The 8119-nt window shown below is 40.5% G+C and overlaps 1 pseudogene; it reads left to right on the top strand.

The window, feature by feature from the left end:
* The first annotated feature begins 3698 nt into the window (after positions 1-3698).
* LOC132486125 (mitochondrial import inner membrane translocase subunit Tim17-B-like) lies at positions 3699-4210 on the top strand (annotated as a pseudogene).
* Positions 4211-8119: the final 3909 nt, after the last annotated feature.

The raw sequence follows: 8119 nt of genomic DNA, 5'->3' as shown, positions 1-8119 counted from the left end.
CCTCACAAGGATGCTTCCAGCAAAGGCAGAGTAACCTTCAGGGTGACTTTTACATTGAAGAAGTCACCAGGGTTTGAACTTCAGCTTTTTAGTCTCAAATTTTTGTCAACACTGAGAATGGGTCCATTTCAGGGATGAATTCACATTGTCCAAATTCATAATATATATAAAGTAATGTGTAAATCTAGAATACTGATATATATGTGATCTTAGCAAGTTCTACTAGAAAATAAGCTCCGCAGAAGGCAGACTTCAATGCTGTTTGATGCTAGTTCAGTGCCCAGTATGTAGGTGCTCAACAAATATTTGAATACCGGATATAACTCCTGTCTGTATTCTCTCTGTAAATAAAATACCACCTAGGGCTTCCCTGGTGGCACAGTGGTTATGAATCCGCCTGGGGCTTCCCTGGTGGCGCAGTGGTTGAGAGTCCGCCTGCCGATGTAGGGGACGTGGGTTCGTGCCCCAGTCCGGGGGGATCCCACATGCTGCGGAGCGGCTGGGCCCGTGAGCCATGGCCGCTGAGCCTGCGCGTCCGGAGCCTGTGCTCCTCAACGGGAGAGGCCACAACAGTGAGAGGCCCGCGTACTGCAAAAAAAAAAAAAAAGAAAAGAAAAGAAAAAGAAATCCGCCTGCCAATGCAGGAGACACAGGTTCGAGCCCTGGTCTGGGAAGATCCCACATGCCGCAGAGCAACTAAGCCCGTGCACCACAACTGCTGAGCCTGAGCTCTGGAGCCTGCGAACCACAACTACTGAGCCCGTGTGCCACAACTACTGAAGCCCGTGCCTAGAGCCCGTGCTCTGCAACAAGAGAAGCCACCACAATGAGAAGCCCGTGCACCGCAACGAAGACAAGCCCCTGCTCGCCACAACTAGAGAAAGCCTGCGCACAGCAACGAAGATGCAACGAAGGCCCAACGCAGCCAAAAATAAAAATAAATAAACAAAATACCACCTACCTCTTGATTGTTTTGAGAATTTTGACAACTAACGTTTATAAGCACTTAGCATGGTATTTGCCACAAAGAAAGCATTCAGTAAATTTCTCATCAAAGATTAGATATCTATTAAGGTTTTTCTGTTCTTGTTTTTTTGCTTAATTTACTTGAAACAATTGCCATTGCTACAAATACTTGTTTTACCCCTTATCCATTTAGGGGGAACTAGTTTGAAATATAAAAATGTCTATTGAATGCTCACTGTGTGCAAAGTGCTCTGCTAGAAGCTGTGTGTGTTGCAAACACAATGTTCCTGCTATATAGCAACTTTTAATCCAGTGAAGGAAATAGACTTACAAAATGACTGTATAAAAAAGGCACAGCACTGGGCTAGGGGCATCGGTGAAATGCCTGTTTGCTAACACACTGATACTTAACAAATGAACAGGGCAGCAGTAGGAGATAAATTCCTGAATCATAAAAGAAAGGGTTTAAAAGTTGGTGTAATTTTTTAAAACATGATTAATATAAATTTTGTTTTCATTACCTCATATCCTAATTCTTTGAAAATTTATAATCTATATAGTGTTACATGGCAACTCAGTATTAACCAGAATGTTTAATCAGAATATTCTGTTCTTCAAACTATTTTAGATAAACACATTTTTAAACTTCTGTCAAGTGGCATCCTTTCATTGTATAAAAATAAAACAAAATTGACTACTGCTTACGTATTTTTAGAATGTATTTTTAAAAGATCTTGAATATGAATAGGAAGGTAAAGCACTGACATGGTGCCTTTTCTCTTTTATAAGAAAATGACCTTTTCCTTCCCTATTACAGAGTCTTTGATATGCAAGTTAAGAACTGAGAGCATAGCTAATTCTGTACTATTTAAATACCATATATTTGTATATAGCACATACCTGAGGTGGTAATTTTACTTCCTTCTGCAGATTCTGCTTTTGTTGTTTTGTCAATCCAGAAATGGAAGAATAAACTATGATTTATCCACAGGATGGAATATTATGCAACCATTAAAATATTCACAATAGGAAATGCTTATTATAAAAGAACAAAATATAAAAATACTTATAGTGTAATCCAATTACACTTGTAAGAATATGGGGAATAATAAAAGCCCAAGAAGAAAGCCACCAAATAGTAAAGTGATTTTCTTTGGTATTGAGATCACATGTAAGGGTTTTTTTTCTTTCTAGTTTGCTTTCTCAGTCTTTTACAGTACCTGTGTTTTTATTTGTGTTATTGTGTAAGAAGAAAAATAACTTATTTGAGGCTGGGGAATAACGTACCTTAAGACTCATGAATTTTTTTTTTTTTAATCACAAGAGGAATGCACCTTAAAAGCAAGGCAAGGATTGATTTGAAAATACTCCAGAGGAGTTACAGTCTCACCCTCTTCCACTGGTTTATTGATGGTACTAGTCATCCTTAGTTTGACACCCTCTGAATCTAGTCAGCAATACCCAGTGCTAAGAGAGTGCTGAGTTAGTACAATTCTTAGGGAAAATAATTAGTGCTGTGTACCAAGAGCCTTTAAAACTAGTCATAATATTTGACTCAAACCCACTTTGAGAGTCTAATCAAAGAAAATGGTCCAAAATATGGCAGCCCAAAAGATGTGTTTGGGTGTGTTTCTGCTGCAAGTAACAGTATATCTAAAAATAGTCTGGGGCCTCCCTGGTGGTCCAGTGGTAAAGAATCCGCCTTCCAATGCAGGGGACGAGGGTTCGATCCCTGGTCGGGGAACTAGGTTACCACGTGCCGCAGGGCAGCTAAGCCCTTGCGCCACAACTCCTGAGCTCGCGCACCTCGACTAGAGAGCCCTCGTGCTGCAAACTACAGAGTCCACATGCCCTGGAACCCTCACGCCACAACTAAAGAGAGAAGAACCTGCAGGCCACAACTAGAGAGAAGCCCGCACACCACAACAAAGAGCCCACTCGCTGCAATGAAAGATCCTGCATGCCTCAGCGAAGATCCCAGGTGCTGCAACTAAGCCCTGACGCAGCCAATAAATAAATAAAAATAGTCTAACCAAATTGGAGTCTCACATAAGTCTGGAGGTAAACAGTTGCTGGCCTGGGTTCAGCTGCTCAGTGACGCCTTCGAGATCTTGGGCTCCTTTTCTGCTTTGTCATTCGTAGTGTGTTGGAGCCACACACTAAGATTTGAATGCCAACTGACAGCTGTATGACCACAGGCAAGTTACTCAACATTTCTGTGCCCATGTCTCCTTGTCTGTACAATGGAGCTGATAATACCTTACCTTCATAAACATTTCTTCTAAGTTTAAGGCAACAAGAAGGGGCATTGTCACATGTATCCCTTTTACTAGGAAAGCAAAAAGCTTTTCCAGGATCCCTGCAACAGCCTTCCCTTAAGTCTCATTAGCCAGAATTGGGTTATATGGCTACGCTACCAACAGTGGAAGCCGTGAAAGCAGGAAACAGGATTGTTGACCCGCTCAACTTAAATGGACTGTAACAACCCCAACAGAACTGGGCTTCTGTTCACAATGAAGAGAGGGAAGTATTTAGTAGATTCGGGGTAGGCAACCGGCAATGTCTACCACAAGCTAACTGTAGGGAAATATCCATTGCAACATAATTTATAGCGGCAAAAATGGGTGCAAGAAAATATATCAAAATATGGGACTAGTTAAGCAACCTCGGATGGAATATCCAGCCATTAAGTACTTTGATAGAGTTATTTTAAAAATAAGGTATAGGGCGCCATGGAGGAGTACGGTTGGGAGCCTTGCCCATGGTGAGTTGTGGATGACTGCGGTGGAGCCTTCACTATGGGTGTAATCGGCGGTGGAGTCTTCCAGGCCATTAAGGGCTTCCGCAATGCCCCTGTCGGAATTCGGCACTGAATGAGAGGCAGTGTCAAAGCTGTGAGGATCCGAGCCCCTCAGATTGGAGGTAGCTTCGCGGTGCGGGGGAGCCTGTTCACCATCAACTGCGGTCTGGTGTGGCTGCGTGGCAAGGAAGATCCCTGGAACTCCATCACCAGTGGAGCATTGACCGGGGCTGTGCTGGCTGCCTGCAGTGGCCCATTGGCCACGGTGGGCTCAGCAATGATGGGAGGCATTCTGTTGGCCCTCATCGAGGATGCGGGCATCCTCCTCACTCGCAGCCGTTCCGCACTACATCCCCATTCCTGGAGGACCCCAGCCAGCTGCCCCCTAAGGAGGGTACCCCAGCCCCAGGCTACCCCAGCTATCGGCAATACCACTGAGGAAGTGACCGCCTGTCACCACCACCGTGGGAGCTCCTCCTCGGTTCCCTCCCTGATGATCTACCTCAAAGGGAGGGCTGGCTCTCAGTTGGTCCTGGGACCCTCCAGAGAGGGCCTCTACTCTGTTGCCTTATCCCAGGTTTGGGGTGGGGCACCCCAGCTACCCTGATGGATGGGTCCCTTCTCGCTCAGGCACCCCAGCCCCCATTCATATGTAACAAGCTCTCACCTCAGCCCCTTTGCATGGCACCCTGATGAGTATTTAAAGCCAGTTTTGAAATGCCAAAAAAATAATAATAATAATAAGGTATGAACACTACAGCAATGTGAAAAATACTATGCCATTATTTTCAAAAGCCAAGTATCAGTGTAACGTGATTTTAAGACAAACATTTTTCACACTTTTAATTCATGAAATTGGGATGCGTCTTAAAATTTTTGCAGCCAAATGACAGTCTTGACATAGTTGTACATTCATGCACATTCATGAACTTGGTCTGAAAATCTTAAGTTGACATTTGCTTAGATCAAGCAAGGACCAGCATCAAAACTTGCAGAAGGGGAGTCAGTAGCTGGTAAGAAAATTCCAGAAAAAAAAAAGTGGAACATTTTTCTGAAATTTTCAGTTCTTTATTGATGTATAATACATACTTGAAGAAACAAGTATCGTTAAATGTACTTAAACTCAATGAATTTTCACAAGTTGAATACATCCCTGGTTATCAGCAACCAGATCAAGAAACAATATTACCAACACCTCAGAAGTCCCCTTTCGAGTGGAGAACTCAAGAAATGCTGCAACACCAAGGTTCTTAATGACACAAGTGTGTTATGGAAAAACACGGGCATCTAGGATGTCAGCCAAGTCAAACAGACTCACAAGGGTCTGATTTTGAATACAAAGAAGCTTATGCCATATGTTAACCAATTTGTTTTGCTTCCTCAACCATGTACAAGAGCAGGTATTTTATTTTTAAATGTATGTGACAAAAGACTTAGAATTCTTTCAATACATACACATTTTAAAATTCTAATAAGAAAGCATTGTGTTGTAGTTTAAATGTCAGCAAGTTTCTCTTTAAGATACAAAAAATAATGGTGCTTTCTTACAACTTACAATTTTGTGAGTATAATATGCAATATGAAAATAGTGTGGTGCGAATACAGCTGATTGGGTTTTCTTTTCTCTACGTATTAAGCATGTATTAGGAGAACCAATAGGGGATATATATATCATATATATCCTATGTATATGAGGAGATTTATCATAGGATTTGGTTCAGGAGATTATAGAGGCCGAGAAATCCTGCAATCAGCTGTCTGCAAGCTGGAGAACTGGGGAAGCCAGTGGTGTAATTCAGTCCAAACCTGAAGGCCTGAGAATCAGGAGTGCCAATGGCCCCCCCCTTTTTTTTTTTAAATATAAAACACCTCTAGTTCCATTCTTATAACAAGATCCAATTTTGGTATACCTAGTATTCCTATTATTTAGATAGTAAGATCAGATCCAGGAGTGCTTTAAGAGGGAATTTGGCTAAGGGGTAAAGGAAAATTAAGACGACGTGGGAACCTAATTGTGGAAAGTGTTACAGAAGGGGAAGTATAAAAGGATGACATGAAAACTAAGAATAAATTATGATACTTCACAACTTACTTTAAGGATACTTGAATCTTCCTCTTTTTAAAAATTTTAGAAACATTTTACCATTTTAATTGTGATATTTTTAAACATATAGAAAATAATGAAACATATCCATCTCCTAGATTTATTCAATATTAATTTTTACCTTTTTTGGTTTGTTTTAAAGAAATAAAATGTTAAGAGTATAACTGAAGTCCCACTCAGCCATTTTCTCCCTTTCTCAGGGATAACTACTATTTTGCAGTTGATGCCTATTATTCCTTTAGGTTTTTCTTTTTACTATATTTGTGCATGTATATGTATGTGTGTGTGTGTAATAAAAGTATCATTGAGTAAGTATCTTAAAGTTTTACGTATATAGTATCATTGTATATATCCTTTTGCTGACTATAACTCAACATTAGATTCTGGATAAATGAAGATTCTATCATTTAACTGTTGTAATAGTTTTCCATTATTTATCCATAAATCCACAATTTATCATTACCCTACCGAAGAGCAGTTAGGTTTTTTCACTTTTTTGCCATTTAAAAATTCTGCTATAAATATCCATGTGCAAGTTTTTGTGTGGGCCTGAGTTTTCAATTCCTTTGGGTAAATACCAAAGAGAGTGATTGCTAAATCATATGGTAAAAGTACGTTAAGTTTTGTAAGAAATCACCAAACTATCTTCCTTCTAGCTTCCCAGTTCCAAAGCCACACCCACGGTTCTAGGTATTTGCTATCACTCCACTTGCATTACCCAGATCTGTACTAGTTATCTATTGCTGCATAACAAAACACCACAAAATTTAGTGGCTTAAAGCAATGAACATTATTTCACAGTTTCTGTGGGTCAGGAATTTCAGGTGGCTTAGCTGGGGCTAGAGAATCCACTCCCCAAATGGCTTATTCATACTACTGTTAGTAAGAAGAAGCCTCAGTTCCTCTCCAGCTCTTGGTAGAAGGTCTCAGTTCCTCAAGTTAGGGACCTTTTCATAAGACTTCTTTAGTGTCCTCAGAACACGACAGCTGGCTTCCTTCAGGGTGAGCAATCCGAGAGAGAGTGCAAGGAGTCCAAAATGTCTTTTGTGACCTAGTCTTGGAAGTCAGACACCATTACTTCTTTGGCTATATTCTACATGTTAGAAACAAGTCACTAAATGTAACCCACAGTCAAGAGGAGGGGAATTAGGCTCCACCATTGGAAGGGAGGCGTATTGAAGAATATGTAGATCTATTTTAAAACTACCATACTACTTTTTTTTTTTTTTTTAATTTGGCTGCCCCGGGCCTTAGTTGTGGCATGCAGGATCTAGTTCCCTGATCAGGGATTGAACCCCGGGCCCTCTGCATTGGGAGCGCGGAGACTCAAGCACTGGACCACCAGGAAAGTCCCCACACTACTTTTAAACTGAACAAAATGAGATGCAAGCTATAAAAACATTATATCCCATGTTTCTGATATATCATCTACCTTCTTGCACGCTCCACAGAAGTATCTTTTAAACTGTAGATTCAGTTCCATAAATAAACCATGAAATCAGTGTATAGCATCTCTGAAATCTGCACAGCATATAGAAGCAGCAGAAGGGAGAGGGCTCATAGTTTTGTTATTCCAGATCTCCCTTTTATCTTTGTTTTAAACTGTCCTGTAACATATGTATAACTTTTTAATAATAGAGGAATAGATTTTATGAAATTATATTTAGTTAAGCTTAATTGTGAATAACACCTATTTTACCACACTGTAGATTTGTTCATTGAATACATTTTATCATGGTTGTTTTAAAAATTCTGCATTTGTTTTTAATTTTTATCTTTTTAATATCACTCTTGAAGTGACAGGAAGTCACTTTTTTTTTTTTTCAATGCAAGCACATCTCTTTGAACCCAGCTAATCTGTTTGCTCCCTTGGTGATTCTCTCAATGCACCTATGGCTTAAGCAGGCAACTGCTGTTACTCAGGCTTTGCAAATCAGCAAATTAACACCTGGGTCTTAAATTTTACAGAAAGACCAGGAAGAAATGGGAACAGAGGCTTGAAACTTTAGCCCAATGACATGTAAGCCACAAAAATGGGAAAAGTCAGTGGAATCTAAAATATGGTGCAAATGAACCTATCTACGAAACAGAACTAGAGAACAGACTTGTGGTTGCCAGGAGGAGGAGGGTGCAGGAAGGATGGATTGGGGGTTTGGGATGAGCAGATGCAAACTATTATATAAAGGATGGATAAACAACAAGGCCCTACTGTACAGCACAGGGAACTATCTTCAATATCCTGTGATAAA

This window comes from Mesoplodon densirostris, chromosome 1 (assembly GCF_025265405.1).
Source record: "Mesoplodon densirostris isolate mMesDen1 chromosome 1, mMesDen1 primary haplotype, whole genome shotgun sequence".
NCBI classification, from domain to species: Eukaryota; Metazoa; Chordata; class Mammalia; order Artiodactyla; family Ziphiidae; genus Mesoplodon; species Mesoplodon densirostris.
This window is presented reverse-complemented; position numbering and strand designations above follow the sequence as displayed.